This window comes from Lissotriton vulgaris, chromosome 5 (genome assembly GCF_964263255.1).
Source record: "Lissotriton vulgaris chromosome 5, aLisVul1.2, whole genome shotgun sequence".
In the NCBI taxonomy this organism is placed as follows: Eukaryota; Metazoa; Chordata; class Amphibia; order Caudata; family Salamandridae; genus Lissotriton; species Lissotriton vulgaris.
In genome coordinates this window covers 1,468,232,750-1,468,251,283 of record NC_141693.1, presented here as the reverse complement: position 1 = coordinate 1,468,251,283, position 18,534 = coordinate 1,468,232,750, and the positions used below count along the sequence as shown (strand labels likewise).

The 18,534-nt window shown below is 39.9% G+C and overlaps 3 non-coding genes across 3 annotated transcripts; all 3 read right to left on the bottom strand.

Annotated features, from left to right (window-relative positions):
* Positions 1-5,706: 5,706 nt before the first annotated feature.
* LOC147712769 (U6 spliceosomal RNA) lies at positions 5,707-5,811 on the bottom strand. The gene has a single exon (XR_015296274.1). It is a non-coding gene; the product is annotated as a U6 spliceosomal RNA (small nuclear RNA).
* Positions 5,812-11,745: 5,934 nt separating this feature from the next.
* On the bottom strand, positions 11,746-11,850 carry LOC147712768 (U6 spliceosomal RNA). The gene has a single exon (XR_015296273.1). It is a non-coding gene; the product is annotated as a U6 spliceosomal RNA (small nuclear RNA).
* Positions 11,851-17,782: 5,932 nt separating this feature from the next.
* Positions 17,783-17,887, bottom strand: LOC147712767 (U6 spliceosomal RNA). The gene has a single exon (XR_015296272.1). It is a non-coding gene; the product is annotated as a U6 spliceosomal RNA (small nuclear RNA).
* Between the last annotated feature and the right edge of the window lie 647 nt (positions 17,888-18,534).

Below are 18,534 nucleotides of genomic sequence, written 5' to 3'. Positions count from 1 at the left end.
TAAACAATGCAACAAAAATGATTTTAAAGTGTGCTTTAAACACTTTGTTTTTGCATTTGGGTATTCCCTGTCTTCTGCAGAGTCGACACAAGCAGCCCTGACCTCCAGGGCTTAAGGGAAAGGGTGGGTGGCTGAAGGGTCTGCTGTTAATTGACTCAAAGAGTCCAGGACATAAATACTCTTCGAAATTCAAAACTATGTGTTTCTTTATAATGTGATTTTTCCAACTCATTTCCGTCTACTATATCAAATTATAACATCGCATTGCATGGCAGTTGTTTGAAGTGACAGATTCTAATCATGAAGTTAGAAACATTCATGCCTCCACCACTACCGCCCTGACAACTAAGCTATTAATGAACCCAGAGAAAGTAAATTGTCGATACTATGACAGATAAGAGTAACAAAGAGTATTTTGCTTTTTTGCAGCGCACACCCCAAACTGATGTATTTCAAGGCGCTCTCATGATGATGACATTGAAGGGAGCACTGTGAGAAAAGTAATTGCCTACGATTACACAATGTCAAGTGGAAGCCGGGACTGATGCGAACTTTTCTGGTTTCACTCTGACTACAGCCCTCCCATTGCAGCCTGTGTGGGTTGGTGCTGTGCATTTCAGCCACTACATAGTTATCTTATTTTCTCTCCTGTTTTAGATCAAATCTTAATGCTTTATTTTTCATACTTTGAGGGGTTGAATCAGTACACTGTGTTAAATACGTCCAGGCTATAAGCGTTTCCTAAAGATTGGCAACAGTGGTATTTGAGGAGGGTGATGTTTAAATGCAGAAGCTGAAGTGAAAACCAGAGCACTCACCCATGGTCAGTGCATAGAGACCAATTGCTCCACGTAGCTAAAAATCTTTGTTTATATCATTCATTCTTGAATTAATTCATCCATGCACGCCTCACAGTCAAACTATTCATTCTTTGAGCCAGGCACTCCGATATCCAATCTTCATCCAGCTATACATCATTGGACAGGGTTCTATAATAAAAAGTGTGCTGTAAAACGCACCATATTTGCAATTTTCACCCAAAAATTTCTTGTGAGGATGTTGAAGCTATTAAACACAATAAGGTAGCGTGTTGACCGATTGAGAAAATCAGCCAGCAGACTTCTCCCAAGTCTGAAAACTTGGTCAGTATACATACAAATCTCCACGGTCATGGATCATCTTGTCCCCCCTGTAAGATGAAGCGTGTACAAGCATACTGTTTTACGGCTTATCAGGTGTGCTACATATTTTAAGCAAGCCTTCCTGCAATAAGAAACAATTCCTGCTTCCCAAACCATTATAGTAGGTAAAATGCCTAATAGTTCAGCTTTGTACAGTGATATATATTAAGCAATGTGAGGGGCAGCAAATGTCTCAAATCAGAAACTGCTAGTTTGCATTATTCCAGGTCTAATACAAAATGAAGAGTGAGATGCACAGATATTCTTGATGTTGATGATAAAATTCCCAGGTCAGAAGGTCATAGGGCATACATCCAGATTTACACATACACATGTTTTTTCTCGGGCACTCTTATTTTTTTCATTTATTCTTCCACAGGGGGTAACCACACCATGCCCCACCGCCCCCCACAGTGGTGAGGATCTCTCGCTAGATGCAATATGAGGGATGATCTGACAAAATTTGCCAGGGCTGTTTTTGGTTCCCAGTCTAGCCCTGTGTTCATCTTGTGGGTCCCATAGGTAAGTGTTTTGCTCATGAAAGGCATGTGACTTTATTCTGTGTGCAGATACTACCAGATGAACAAGTTCTGTCCACTACTTCTTCCTAAAAGATCTTCTAGATAGAGGATCCTGTAACAGACATCATTGTATTCACATGACAACTACATGTTCCATCCACAGTGCATTACTAATGCAAATAGGAAAATAAACAAATTTAAGTCAAAGGAACTCCTTCTTAGCTTGGCTTAAGATGGTGCACTACCTGTCCTGGCGAATTCATACAAGCTAAGGTTATTTTCTCGCTCTACTTACCCTCAAGTAGTCATGTTGCTAATGGTAACTGTGTAAGTGCATATCTTACTTTACTTTCATGATTAAGGTGATCATTTCCTCACCACTCTACAAGTTCAAGTCAGACATCTTGTTTTATGCTAATTCTACCGTCATCTCACTTCCATGCATTTCTCTGAGTATAAATTATATGAAACCTTCACTGGGAAATCGTACACTGTCTGTCCTGGCCTATTCATACTGTGCTGAAGTTATTCTCTTCCTGTCCTTGCTGGACTGTCATTAGGCTTGGTACCTTCATTCATAATTTATTTTTTTTGTCCTCATTTTGCAACTTTTAAGTAAGGAGATATCAGGGTCCCCCTTTCCCTTTCTTCTCTTGCCTTCCCACCTTCCTGGTGGATTCCGAAATTTTTCTTAATGGGAAAATTGGGTCCCCTTACTTCCATTTACTTATTTTGAAGGTTACTTTCCGGGGTTGATTGAGCTAGCCATTCTGGCTACTCTACTTGGCCTTCAATTGAATTGTTGCTTGCACTAATCATAGGACTCAGGAAAAAAAAAAAAAAAAAAAGACAAAACATCCCGAGAGCCACCTCATTTTCGTTAAGTCTTTAGCCGCTAAAATGATGATTCTCCCATAACTCCCAAAATTTGTATTTTTTAGAAAATGGTTTCTTCTTTTTATCTAACCTATAAATTCTTAAAATTGACGTGAGCCACTTACCCTTAGTAGGTAGGCTTGGCATAATCCACTTTAGACAAATCTCCCTCCTAGCCAAGAGAATTAAAATAAACATTAGATTTTCTTCATGTTTTGTTAATTTGACTACTGAGGGAGAGCCAAATACCCCAAATAATACTAAATCAATACTCACAGTTAGCCGTTTTCTCAAAACCTCTTCGATAGTCTTACCCACTTCCTTCCAGAAACCGTCGAGCTGGGGCACTGCCAGAACATGTGCAGGTCATTGGCCTTCATTAAACCACATTTTGGACATGACTTCACCGTAGCTCCGCTGAATTTGGATACTTTTTCCAGCGTCCAATAAGCTCTGTGGGTGGTATATAAGTGGTTTCTTTTTAATGCCGCAGATGTTACTATTGACCAGCATTTACTCATTGATACTTGCCATAGGTAGTTCATATCCAACGTTGGCAGTTCTTTCCCCCAAATTCTCTCCGGAATCCGAAATTCTTCCTCCCCTGCAACTATGAGAGCCCAATACCAGAATGATATTTCCTTCTTGAAAGGTTTTTCCAACATTTTCTTTTCCAGTAGGATATTGCCAGTTTTGTTTTCCTTCACGGACTTTGTCCAGCTCAAGAGTTGGTAATACTTAAATTTAGAGAGTGAGGAATTTGTGGTTTTATTCAGAATCTCCCACTCCAAGAGTTTATTCTGATATAGCAGTTGTCCCCATGTCGCTATTCCTGCTGTTTTTAGGGGAGTTGCGAGGGAGTCTTTAAGACACTCCGGTGTAGTAGGTGAGTTCCATATTGGGGCTTTATCACTATAGAGTGGAATATTCACTGTCGATCTGATACAGTACCAAGATTTAGCCGCTGCCCTCAGAGTCTTCAATTTAATTTTTGTGAAAAATTTCGGGTGACCGAATTTAAAAAGGAAGTGGCTAGTATTCTTGGTTAACTTCTGTAAATATAATGGGTAATCTTCATATGGACCTAGCATAATTCTTATATTTTTAAATTGAAATGCTCTACAATATTCCAGGATGTCCGGGGTAGCTAACCCTCCCTGATTTTTCCTTCTCCTTATTTTAGTCCAAGCAATTCTAGGTTTTTTGGATGACCATATAAAGCTTGATAACTCTCCCTGGATTTTCTTTATGTGTTCCCTATTAAATTCTAACGGGATTGCACCAAAAATAAAAGTAAACTTAGGCAAGATTGACATTTTTAGAATATTCGATTTCCCTAAAATCGTCAGGGGTAGGCCTTTCCATATATTCAATAGTACCTTGACCTCCCCCTGTATCTTCTGGAGATTAACTTGTGCTACCTTATCTAGATCTTTGAACAAGTCGATACCCAAATATCTGATGATTTTTTCTTTATTATAAGGGCTTTGATAGTTCTCATTCCAAGTCATGGTTTCTGTTTTGGACTTATTTATTAAGTAGCCCGATATTTTCCCAAATTTTGTTAATGTATCCTCAGTAGCTATGAGAGCCTCCTCTAGATCAGATGTAAAAATCATGAGGTCATCGGCATAAAGAGACACTTTTTTACGCCAGTCTTGATATGAAAAGGGAACAATGTCAGGGTGATTCCTGAGGCATTCTGCTGCGGGCTCGAAGTATAAATTAAATAGTATTGGGGATAAGGGACATCCCTGGCGTGTCCCCCTCTTAATTGAGATTTGGTCAGTCAATTCCCCATTTATTAAAATTCTGGCTTTAGGTAGGTTTTAGATATTTTCTACCATCTTTAGGATATTAGTTCCTACATCAAATTTTTTTAACACCTCACTTAAATATATCCAATTAACTCTGTCGAACGCTTTTGCAGCGTCAACAGTAATTATGGACAGAGGAAGTTTCTCGCTCATAGCTATATCCACTGCTCCAATTAGCTCATGAGTTAATTCTTGTAGATGTCTTCCCGCAACAAAACCTTTTTGATTAGAGTTAATCAAAGTGCCTACTACTCGTTCAAGTCTCTTTGCCATTATTTGGGTAAAAATTTTATAGTCACAGTTTAGTATAGATATAGGGCGATACGACTCACATTTCTTAGGGCTTTTACCTGGTTTTAGGAGGACTGTGATGGTTGCATCATTCCACGACTCTGGGAGGCTGCAATTTTCCAGAAAGATTTTATTGAAGAGTGAAGTAAGATGCGTCACTAAAGTATCCTTTAGTTTGATATATAGCTCATTTGGAAGGGCAACTGGCCCTGCGGCCTTACCTCTTTTTAGATTTCTTATAATTCCCAATACTTCATCCGTGGTTATTTCGGTGTTTAACTCATCTTTCATTTCTTGTGATAAATTAGGAAGATTTTGTGTGTCTAAAAATTTATTTATCTCTTCCTCTGTTGGATTACAGTCCTCAGAGTAAAGATTCCCGAAGAAGGCTGTAAATTCTTGCTTTATTATTTCTTCTTCTGCTCCATTATGCACTGGATTACTAGGGTCTATGTAAGCGATTTTATTTCTGGACCTTTCTGTTCTTATTTTCCATGCTAATAGTTTTCCACAGCCTTCACAGCCTTCCCCCCCCCCGAACTGTAGTCATCAAAGGAAAGATGAATTTAGGGCGAGGCATACAGTACAATCTTTTTCAAAAGCACATGATGTAGTCATTCTGTGTCTTTTACAATAACAGTCAGTGCCCTGTCTTTCACATGTGTGCAAACCGCAGCCTTGATATATTTGAGGTAAGAGCAATGGGGCTCCACAACAGTAGACTTCCGTGAAAAATAGGGTGAGGTTCTTTCTCTGTAGGTCCCTCTATTACTACACTCCATGCTTCAACTTAGCATGAATTGATACATTATATCAGCATATCCCTCGCTAGCCTATGTCAGGTGACTACCGTGGTTTCAGAATCCTGAGGAGCACTCCTTGTACCGGGACATCTATGCCCTCCCAAAATTCAGAGTTATATTAATTCTGTGTCGGTCCTGATTTATAAGCTTTTTTTACTCAAAGGTCTCCTGGTGCTAAAAGCGGGGCATCAGAACATACAACACACCAAGATTTTAAAAAAGTTTGGAGCACTTCAGAAATGTGGGTCATCCTTCAGGAGGGATTATGCTAATCTTCCCTATATCAGACCAACTTTAGAAAAAGTCCCCCTGAACCTAGCACACATCACCTATGGACTTGAAGGGAGTTCACCCATCAGTCCCAGCTCCTCACCTTCCGCAGCCTGTCACAGACTGGCGCTACCAGCCACTGGGCATTTTCGTAGTGGGCTTACATGGTGGGGGCAGTATTACTGCTGGTGGGGGCAGTGTCACTGCTGGCGGGGGCCGAGTTTGTTATTGGGGACTAGAAGCCTGTGTTTCGTGCCTCTCAGGGTCTACACGTTTTAAAAATAAACAATGCAACAAAAATGATTTTAAAGTGTGCTTTAAACACTTTGTTTTTGCATTTGGGTATTCCCTGTCTTCTGCAGAGTCGACACAAGCAGCCCTGACCTCCAGGGCTTAAGGGAAAGGGTGGGTGGCTGAAGGGTCTGCTGTTCCTTGACTCAAAGAGTCCAGGACATAAATACTCTTCGAAATTCAAAACTATGTGTTTCTTTATAATGTGATTTTTCCAACTCATTTCCGTCTACTATATCAAATTATAACATCGCATTGCATGGCAGTTGTTTGAAGTGACAGATTCTAATCATGAAGTTAGAAACATTCATGCCTCCACCACTACCGCCCTGACAACTAAGCTATTAATGAACCCTGAGAAAGTAAATTGTCGATACTATGACAGATAAGAGTAACAAAGAGTATTTTGCTTTTTTGCAGCGCACACCGCAAACTGATGTATTTCAAGGCGCTCTCATGATGATGACATTGAAGGGAGCACTGTGAGAAAAGTAATTGCCTACGATTACACAATGTCAAGTGGAAGCCGGGACTGATGCGAACTTTTCTGGTGTCACTCTGACTACAGCCCTCCCATTGCAGCCTGTGTGGGTTGGTGCTGTGCATTTCAGCCACTACATAGTTATCTTATTTTCTCTCCTGTTTTAGATCAAATCTTAATGCTTTATTTTTCATACTTTGAGGGTTTGAATCAGTACACTGTGTTAAATACGTCCAGGCTATAAGCGTTTCCTAAAGATTGGCAACAGTGGTATTTGAGGAGGGTGATGTTTAAATGCAGAAGCTGAAGTGAAAACCAGAGCACTCACCCATGGTCAGTGCATAGAGACCAATTGCTCCACGTAGCTAAAAATCTTTGTTTATATCATTCATTCTTGAATTAATTCATCCATGCACGCCTCACAGTCAAACTATTCATTCTTTGAGCCAGGCACTCCGATATCCAATCTTCATCCAGCTATACATCATTGGACAGGGTTCTATAATAAAAAGTGTGCTGTAAAACGCACCATATTTGCAATTTTCACCCAAAAATTTCTTGTGAGGATGTTGAAGCTATTAAACACAATAAGGTAGCGTGTTGACCGATTGAGAAAATCAGCCAGCAGACTTCTCCCAAGTCTGAAAACTTGGTCAGTATACATACAAATCTCCACGGTCATGGATCATCTTGTCCCCCCTGTAAGATGAAGCGTGTACAAGCATACTGTTTTACGGCTTATCAGGTGTGCTACATATTTTAAGCAAGCCTTCCTGCAATAAGAAACAATTCCTGCATCCCAAACCATTATAGTAGGTAAAATGCCTAATAGTTCAGCTTTGTACAGTGATATATATTAAGCAATGTGAGGGGCAGCAAATGTCTCAAATCAGAAACTGCTAGTTTGCATTATTCCAGGTCTAATACAAAATGAAGAGTGAGATGCACAGATATTCTTGATGTTGATGATAAAATTCCCAGGTCAGAAGGTCATAGGGCATACATCCAGATTTACACATACACATGTTTTGTCTCGGGCACTCTTATTTTTTTCATTTATTCTTCCACAGGGGGTAACCACACCATGCCCCACCGCCCCCCACAGTGGTGAGGATCTCTCGCTAGATGCAATATGAGGGATGATCTGACAAAATTTGCCAGGGCTGTTTTTGGTTCCCAGTCTAGCCCTGTGTTCATCTTGTGGGTCCCATAGGTAAGTGTTTTGCTCATGAAAGGCATGTGACTTTATTCTGTGTGCAGATACTACCAGATGAACAAGTTCTGTCCACCACTTCTTCCTAAAAGATCTTCTAGATAGAGGATCCTGTAACAGACATCATTGTATTCACATGACAACTACATGTTCAATCCACAGTGCATTACTAATGCAAATAGGAAAATAAACAAATTTAAGTCAAAGGAACTCCTTCTTAGCTTGGCTTAAGATGGTGCACTACCTGTCCTGGCGAATTCATACAAGCTAAGGTTATTTTCTCGCTCTACTTACCCTCAAGTAGTCATGTTGCTAATGGTAACTGTGTAAGTGCATATCTTACTTTACTTTCATGATTAAGGTGATCATTTCCTCACCACTCTACAAGTTCAAGTCAGACATCTTGTTTTATGCTAATTCTACCGTCATCTCACTTCCATGCATTTCTCAGAGTATAAATTATATGAAACCTTCACTGGGAAATCGTACACTGTCTGTCCTGGCCTATTCATACTGTGCTGAAGTTATTCTCTTCCTGTCCTTGCTGGACTGTCATTAGGCTTGGTACCTTCATTCATAATTTATTTTTTTTGTCCTCATTTTGCAACTTTTAAGTAAGGAGATATCAGGGTCCCCCTTTCCCTTTCTTCTCTTGCCTTCCCACCTTCCTGGTGGATTCCGAAATTTTTCTTAATGGGAAAATTGGGTCCCCTTACTTCCATTTACTTATTTTGAAGGTTACTTTCCGGGGTTGATTGAGCTAGCCATTCTGGCTACTCTACTTGGCCTTCAATTGAATTGTTGCTTGCACTAATCATAGGACTCAGGGGAAAAAAAAAAAAAAAAAGACAAAACATCCCGAGAGCCACCTCATTTTCGTTAAGTCTTTAGCCGCTAAAATGATGATTCTCCCATAACTCCCAAAATTTGTATTTTTTAGAAAATGGTTTCTTCTTTTTATCTAACCTATAAATTCTTAAAATTGACGTGAGCCACTTACCCTTAGTAGGTAGGCTTGGCATAATCCACTTTAGACAAATCTCCCTCCTAGCCAAGAGAATTAAAATAAACATTAGATTTTCTTCATGTTTTGTTAATTTGACTACTGAGGGAGAGCCAAATACCCCAAATAATACTAAATCAATACTCACAGTTAGCCGTTTTCTCAAAACCTCTTCGATAGTCTTACCCACTTCCTTCCAGAAACCGTCGAGCTGGGGCACTGCCAGAACATGTGCAGGTCATTGGCCTTCATTAAACCACATTTTGGACATGACTTCACCGTAGCTCCGCTGAATTTGGATACTTTTTCCAGCGTCCAATAAGCTCTGTGGGTGGTATATAAGTGGTTTCTTTTTAATGCCGCAGATGTTACTATTGACCAGCATTTACTCATTGATACTTGCCATAGGTAGTTCATATCCAACGTTGGCAGTTCTTTCCCCCAAATTCTCTCCGGAATCCGAAATTCTTCCTCCCCTGCAACTATGAGAGCCCAATACCAGAATGATATTTCCTTCTTGAAAGGTTTTTCCAACATTTTCTTTTCCAGTAGGATATTGCCAGTTTTGTTTTCCTTCACGGACTTTGTCCAGCTCAAGAGTTGGTAATACTTAAATTTAGAGAGTGAGGAATTTGTGGTTTTATTCAGAATCTCCCACTCCAAGAGTTTATTCTGATATAGCAGTTGTCCCCATGTCGCTATTCCTGCTGTTTTTAGGGGAGTTGCGAGGGAGTCTTTAAGACACTCCGGTGTAGTAGGTGAGTTCCATATTGGGGCTTTATCACTATAGAGTGGAATATTCACTGTCGATCTGATACAGTACCAAGATTTAGCCGCTGCCCTCAGAGTCTTCAATTTAATTTTTGTGAAAAATTTCGGGTGACCGAATTTAAAAAGGAAGTGGCTAGTATTCTTGGTTAACTTCTGTAAATATAATGGGTAATCTTCATATGGACCTAGCATAATTCTTATATTTTTAAATTGAAATGCTCTACAATATTCCAGGATGTCGGGGGTAGCTAACCCTCCCTGATTTTTCCTTCTCCTTATTTTAGTCCAAGCAATTCTAGGTTTTTTGGATGACCATATAAAGCTTGATAACTCTCCCTGGATTTTCTTTATGTGTTCCCTATTAAATTCTAACGGGATTGCACCAAAAATAAAAGTAAACTTAGGCAAGATTGACATTTTTAGAATATTCGATTTCCCTAAAATCGTCAGGGGTAGGCCTTTCCATATATTCAATAGTATCTTGACCTCCCCCTGTATCTTCTGGAGATTAACTTGTGCTACCTTATCTAGATCTTTGACCAAGTCGATACCCAAATATCTGATTTTTTCTTTATTATAAGGGCTTTGATAGTTCTCATTCCAAGTCATGGTTTCTGTTTTGGACTTATTTATTAAGTAGCCCGATATTTTTCCAAATTTTGTTAATGTATCCTCAGTAGCTATGAGAGCCTCCTCTAGATCAGATGTAAAAATCATGAGGTCATCGGCATAAAGAGACACTTTTTTACGCCAGTCTTGATATGAAAAGGGAACAATGTCAGGGTGATTCCTGAGGCATTCTGCTGCGGGCTCGAAGTATAAATTAAATAGTATTGGGGATAAGGGACATCCCTGGCGTGTCCCCCTCTTAATTGAGATTTGGTCAGTCAATTCCCCATTTATTAAAATTCTGGCTTTAGGTAGGTTTTAGATATTTTCTACCATCTTTAGGATATTAGTTCCTACATCAAATTTTTTTAACACCTCACTTAAATATATCCAATTAACTCTGTCGAACGCTTTTGCAGCGTCAACAGTAATTATGGACAGAGGAAGTTTCTCGCTCATAGCTATATCCACTGCTCCAATTAGCTCATGAGTTAATTCTTCTAGATGTCTTCCCGCAACAAAACCTTTTTGATTAGAGTTAATCAAAGTGCCTACTACTCGTTCAAGTCTCTTTGCCATTATTTGGGTAAAAATTTTATAGTCACAGTTTAGTATAGATATAGGGCGATACGACTCACATTTCTTAGGGCTTTTACCTGGTTTTAGGAGGACTGTGATGGTTGCATCATTCCACGACTCTGGGAGGCTGCAATTTTCCAGAAAGATTTTATTGAAGAGTGAAGTAAGATGTGTCACTAAAGTATCCTTTAGTTTGATATATAGCTCATTTGGAAGGGCAACTGGCCCTGCGGCCTTACCGCTTTTTAGATTTCTTATAATTCCCAATACTTCATCCGTGGTTATTTCGGTGTTTAACTCATCTTTCATTTCTTGTGATAAATTAGGAAGATTTTGTGTGTCTAAAAATGTATTTATCTCTTCCTCTGTTGGATTACAGTCCTCAGAGTAAAGATTCCCGAAGAAGGCTGTAAATTCTTGCTTTATTATTTCTTCTTCTGCTCCATTATGCACTGGATTACTAGGGTCTATATAAGCGATTTTATTTCTGGACCTTTTTGTTCTTATTTTCCATGCTAATAGTTTTCCACAGCCTTCACAGCCTTCCCCCCCCCCGAACTGTAGTCATCAAAGGAAAGATGAATTTAGGGCGAGGCATACAGTACAATCTTTTTCAAAAGCACATGATGTAGTCATTCTGTGTCTTTTACAATAACAGTCAGTGCCCTGTCTTTCACATGTGTGCAAACCGCAGCCCTTGATATATTTGAGGTAAGAGCAATGGGGCTCCACAACAGTAGACTTCCGTGTAAAATAGGGTGAAGTTCTTTCTCTGTAGGTCCCTCTATTACTACACTCCATGCTTCAACTTAGCATGAATTGATACATTATATCAGCATATCCCTCGCTAGCCTATGTCAGGTGACTACCGTGGTTTCAGAATCCTGAGGAGCACTCCTTGTACCGTGACATCTATGCCCTCCCAAAATTCAGAGTTATATTAATTCTGTGTCGGTCCTGATTTATAAGCTTTTTTTACTCAAAGGTCTCCTGGTGCTAAAAGCGGGGCATCAGAACATACAACACACCAAGATTTTAAAAAAGTTTGGAGCACTTCAGAAATGTGGGTCATCCTTCAGGAGGGATTATGCTAATCTTCCCTATATCAGACCAACTTTAGAAAAAGTCCCCCTGAACCTAGCACACATCACCTATGGACTTGAAGGGAGTTCACCCATCAGTCCCAGCTCCTCACCTTCCGCAGCCTGTCACAGACTGGCGCTACCAGCCACTGGGCATTTTCGTAGTGGGCTTACATGGTGGGGGCAGTATTACTGCTGGTGGGGGCAGTGTCACTGCTGGCGGGGGCCGAGTTTGTTATTGGGGACTGGAAGCCTGTGTTTCGTGCCTCTCAGGGTCTACACGTTTTAAAAATAAACAATGCAACAAAAATGATTTTAAAGTGTGCTTTAAACACTTTGTTTTTGCATTTGGGTATTCCCTGTCTTCTGCAGAGTCGACACAAGCAGCCCTGACCTCCAGGGCTTAAGGGAAAGGGTGGGTGGCTGAAGGGTCTGCTGTTCCTTGACTCAAAGAGTCCAGGACATAAATACTCTTCGAAATTCAAAACTATGTGTTTCTTTATAATGTGATTTTTCCAACTCATTTCCGTCTACTATATCAAATTATAACATCGCATTGCATGGCAGTTGTTTGAAGTGACAGATTCTAATCATGAAGTTAGAAACATTCATGCTTCCACCACTACCGCCCTGACAACTAAGCTATTAATGAACCCTGAGAAAGTAAATTGTCGATACTATGACAGATAAGAGTAACAAAGAGTATTTTGCTTTTTTGCAGCGCACACCCCAAACTGATGTATTTCAAGGCGCTCTCATGATGATGACATTGAAGGGAGCACTGTGAGAAAAGTAATTGCCTACGATTACACAATGTCAAGTGGAAGCCGGGACTGATGCGAACTTTTCTGGTGTCACTCTGACTACAGCCCTCCCATTGCAGCCTGTGTGGGTTGGTGCTGTGCATTTCAGCCACTACATAGTTATCTTATTTTCTCTCCTGTTTTAGATCAAATCTTAATGCTTTATTTTTCATACTTTGAGGGGTTGAATCAGTACACTGTGTTAAATACGTCCAGGCTATAAGCGTTTCCTAAAGATTGGCAACAGTGGTATTTGAGGAGGGTGATGTTTAAATGCAGAAGCTGAAGTGAAAACCAGAGCACTCACCCATGGTCAGTGCATAGAGACCAATTGCTCCACGTAGCTAAAAATCTTTGTTTATATCATTCATTCTTGAATTAATTCATCCATGCACGCCTCACAGTCAAACTATTCATTCTTTGAGCCAGGCACTCCGATATCCAATCTTCATCCAGCTATACATCATTGGACAGGGTTCTATAATAAAAAGTGTGCTGTAAAACGCACCATATTTGCAATTTTCACCCAAAAATTTCTTGTGAGGATGTTGAAGCTATTAAACACAATAAGGTAGCGTGTTGACCGATTGAGAAAATCAGCCAGCAGACTTCTCCCGAGTCTGAAAACTTGGTCAGTATACATACAAATCTCCACGGTCATGGATCATCTTGTCCCCCCTGTAAGATGAAGCGTGTACAAGCATACTGTTTTACGGCTTATCAGGTGTGCTACATATTTTAAGCAAGCCTTCCTGCAATAAGAAACAATTCCTGCATCCCAAACCATTATAGTAGGTAAAATGCCTAATAGTTCAGCTTTGTACAGTGATATATATTAAGCAATGTGAGGGGTAGCAAATGTCTCAAATCAGAAACTGCTAGTTTGCATTATTGCAGGTCTAATACAAAATGAAGAGTGAGATGCACAGATATTCTTGATGTTGATGATAAAATTCCCAGGTCAGAAGGTCATAGGGCATACATCCAGATTTACACATACACATGTTTTTTCTCGGGCACTCTTATTTTTTTCATTTATTCTTCCACAGGGGGTAACCACACCATGCCCCACCGCCCCCCACAGTGGTGAGGATCTCTCGCTAGATGCAATATGAGGGATGATCTGACAAAATTTGACAGGGCTGTTTTTGGTTCCCAGTCTAGCCCTGTGTTCATCTTGTGGGTCCCATAGGTAAGTGTTTTGCTCATGAAAGGCATGTGACTTTATTCTGTGTGCAGATACTACCAGATGAACAAGTTCTGTCCACCACTTCTTCCTAAAAGATCTTCTAGATAGAGGATCCTGTAACAGACATCATTGTATTCACATGACAACTACATGTTCCATCCACAGTGAATTACTAATGCAAATAGGAAAATAAACAAATTTAAGTCAAAGGAACTCCTTCTTAGCTTGGCTTAAGATGGTGCACTACCTGTCCTGGCGAATTCATACAAGCTAAGGTTATTTTCTCGCTCTACTTACCCTCAAGTAGTCATGTTGCTAATGGTAACTGTGTAAGTGCATATCTTACTTTACTTTCATGATTAAGGTGATCATTTCCTCACCACTCTACAAGTTCAAGTCAGACATCTTGTTTTATGCTAATTCTACCGTCATCTCACTTCGATGCATTTCTCTGAGTATAAATTATATGAAACCTTCACTGGGAAATCGTACACTGTCTGTCCTGGCCTATTCATACTGTGCTGAAGTTATTCTCTTCCTGTCCTTGCTGGACTGTCATTAGGCTTGGTACCTTCATTCATAATTTATTTTTTTTGTCCTCATTTTGCAACTTTTAAGTAAGGAGATATCAGGGTCCCCCTTTCCCTTTCTTCTCTTGCCTTCCCACCTTCCTGGTGGATTCCGAAATTTTTCTTAATGGGAAAATTGGGTCCCCTTACTTCCATTTACTTATTTTGAAGGTTACTTTCCGGGGTTGATTGAGCTAGCCATTCTGGCTACTCTACTTGGCCTTCAATTGAATTGTTGCTTGCACTAATCATAGGACTCAGGGAAAAAAAAAAAAAAAAGACAAAACATCCCGAGAGCCACCTCATTTTCGTTAAGTCTTTAGCCGCTAAAATGATGATTCTCCCATAACTCCCAAAATTTGTATTTTTTAGAAAATGGTTTCTTCTTTTTATCTAACCTATAAATTCTTAAAATTGACGTGAGCCACTTACCCTTAGTAGGTAGGCTTGGCATAATCCACTTTAGACAAATCTCCCTCCTAGCCAAGAGAATTAAAATAAACATTAGATTTTCTTCATGTTTTGTTAATTTGACTACTGAGGGAGAGCCAAATACCCCAAATAATACTAAATCAATACTCACAGTTAGCCGTTTTCTCAAAACCTCTTCGATAGTCTTACCCACTTCCTTCCAGAAACCGTCGAGCTGGGGCACTGCCAGAACATGTGCAGGTCATTGGCCTTCATTAAACCACATTTTGGACATGACTTCACCGTAGCTCCGCTGAATTTGGATACTTTTTCCAGCGTCCAATAAGCTCTGTGGGTGGTATATAAGTGGTTTCTTTTTAATGCCGCAGATGTTACTATTGACCAGCATTTACTCATTGATACTTGCCATAGGTAGTTCATATCCAACGTTGGCAGTTCTTTCCCCCAAATTCTCTCCGGAATCCGAAATTCTTCCTCCCCTGCAACTATGAGAGCCCAATACCAGAATGATATTTCCTTCTTGAAAGGTTTTTCCAACATTTTCTTTTCCAGTAGGATATTGCCAGTTTTGTTTTCCTTCACGGACTTTGTCCAGCTCAAGAGTTGGTAATACTTAAATTTAGAGAGTGAGGAATTTGTGGTTTTATTCAGAATCTCCCAATCCAAGAGTTTATTCTGATATAGCAGTTGTCCCCATGTCGCTATTCCTGCTGTTTTTAGGGGAGTTGCGAGGGAGTCTTTAAGACACTCCGGTGTAGTAGGTGAGTTCCATATTGGGGCTTTATCACTATAGAGTGGAATATTCACTGTCGATCTGATACAGTACCAAGATTTAGCCGCTGCCCTCAGAGTCTTCAATTTAATTTTTGTGAAAAATTTCGGGTGACCGAATTTAAAAAGGAAGTGGCTAGTATTCTTGGTTAACTTCTGTAAATATAATGGGTAATCTTCATATGGACCTAGCATAATTCTTATATTTTTAAATTGAAATGCTCTACAATATTCCAGGATGTCTGGGGTAGCTAACCCTCCCTGATTTTTCCTTCTCCTTATTTTAGTCCAAGCAATTCTAGGTTTTTTGGATGACCATATAAAGCTTGATAACTCTCCCTGGATTTTCTTTATGTGTTCCCTATTAAATTCTAACGGGATTGCACCAAAAATAAAAGTAAACTTAGGCAAGATTGACATTTTTAGAATATTCGATTTCCCTAAAATCGTCAGGGGTAGGCCTTTCCATATATTCAATAGTATCTTGACCTCCCCCTGTATCTTCTGGAGATTAACTTGTGCTACCTTATCTAGATCTTTGACCAAGTCGATACCCAAATATCTGATTTTTTCTTTATTATAAGGGCTTTGATAGTTCTCATTCCAAGTCATGGTTTCTGTTTTGGACTTATTTATTAAGTAGCCCGATATTTTCCCAAATTTTGTTAATGTATCCTCAGTAGCTATGAGAGCCTCCTCTAGATCAGATGTAAAAATCATGAGGTCATCGGCATAAAGAGACACTTTTTTACGCCAGTCTTGATATGAAAAGGGAACAATGTCAGGGTGATTCCTGAGGCATTCTGCTGCGGGCTCGAAGTATAAATTAAATAGTATTGGGGATAAGGGACATCCCTGGCGTGTCCCCCTCTTAATTGAGATTTGGTCAGTCAATTCCCCATTTATTAAAATTCTGGCTTTAGGTAGGTTTTAGATATTTTCTACCATCTTTAGGATATTAGTTCCTACATCAAATTTTTTTAACACCTCACTTAAATATATCCAATTAACTCTGTCAAACGCTTTTGCAGCGTCAACAGTAATTATGGACAGAGGAAGTTTCTCGCTCATAGCTATATCCACTGCACCAATTAGCTCATGAGTTAATTCTTGTAGATGTCTTCCCGCAACAAAACCTTTTTGATTAGAGTTAATCAAAGTGCCTACTACTCGTTCAAGTCTCTTTGCCATTATTTGGGTAAAAATTTTATAGTCACAGTTTAGTATAGATATAGGGCGATACGACTCACATTTCTTAGGGCTTTTACCTGGTTTTAGGAGGACTGTGATGGTTGCATCATTCCACGACTCTGGGAGGCTGCAATTTTCCAGAAAGATTTTATTGAAGAGTGAAGTAAGATGCGTCACTAAAGTATCCTTTAGTTTGATATATAGCTCATTTGGAAGGGCAACTGGCCCTGCGGCCTTACCTCTTTTTAGATTTCTTATAATTCCCAATACTTCATCCGTGGTTATTTCGGTGTTTAACTCATCTTTCATTTCTTGTGATAAATTAGGAAGATTTTGTGTGTCTAAAAATGTATTTATCTCTTCCTCTGTTGGATTACAGTCCTCAGAGTAAAGATTCCCAAAGAAGGCTGTAAATTCTTGCTTTATTATTTCTTCTTCTGCTCCATTATGCACTGGATTACTAGGGTCTATGTAAGCGATTTTATTTCTGGACCTTTCTGTTCTTATTTTCCATGCTAATAGTTTTCCACAGCCTTCACAGCCTTCCCCCCCCCCGAACTGTAGTCATCAAAGGAAAGATGAATTTAGGGCGAGGCATACAGTACAATCTTTTTCAAAAGCACATGATGTAGTCATTCTGTGTCTTTTACAATAACAGTCAGTGCCCTGTCTTTCACATGTGTGCAAACCGCAGCCCTTGATATATTTGAGGTAAGAGCAATGGGGCTCCACAACAGTAGACTTCCGTGAAAAATAGGGTGAGGTTCTTTCTCTGTAGGTCCCTCTATTACTACACTCCATGCTTCAACTTAGCATGAATTGATACATTATATCAGCATATCCCTCGCTAGCCTATGTCAGGTGACTACCGTGGTTTCAGAATCCTGAGGAGCACTCCTTGTACCGTGACATCTATGCCCTCCCAAAATTCAGAGTTATATTAATTCTGTGTCGGTCCTGATTTATAAGCTTTTTTTACTCAAAGGTCTCCTGGTGCTAAAAGCGGGGCATCAGAACATACAACACACCAAGATTTTAAAAAAGTTTGGAGCACTTCAGAAATGTGGGTCATCCTTCAGGAGGGATTATGCTAATCTTCCCTATATCAGTGCAACTTTAGAAAAAGTCCCCCTGAACCTAGCACACATCACCTATGGACTTGAAGGGAGTTCACCCATCAGTCCCAGCTCCTCACCTTCCGCAGCCTGTCACAGACTGGCGCTACCAGCCACTGGGCATTTTCGTAGTGGGCTTACATGGTGGGGGCAGTATTACTGCTGGTGGGGGCAGTGTCACTGCTGGCGGGGGCCGAGTTTGTTATTGGGGACTGGAAGCCTGTGTTTCGTGCCTCTCAGGGTCTACACGTTTTAAAAATAAACAATGCAACAAAAATGATTTTAAAGTGTGCTTTAAACACTTTGTTTTTGCATTTGGGTATTCCCTGTCTTCTGCAGAGTCGACACAAGCAGCCCTGACCTCCAGGGCTTAAGGGAAAGGGTGGGTGGCTGAAGGGTCTGCTGTTCCTTGACTCAAAGAGTCCAGGACATAAATACTCTTCGAAATTCAAAACTATGTGTTTCTTTATAATGTGATTTTTCCAACTCATTTCCGTCTACTATATCAAATTATAACATCGCATTGCATGGCAGTTGTTTGAAGTGACAGATTCTAATCATGAAGTTAGAAACATTCATGCCTCCACCACTACCGCCCTGACAACTAAGCTATTAATGAACCCTGAGAAAGTAAATTGTCGATACTATGACAGATAGAGTAACATAGAGTATTTTG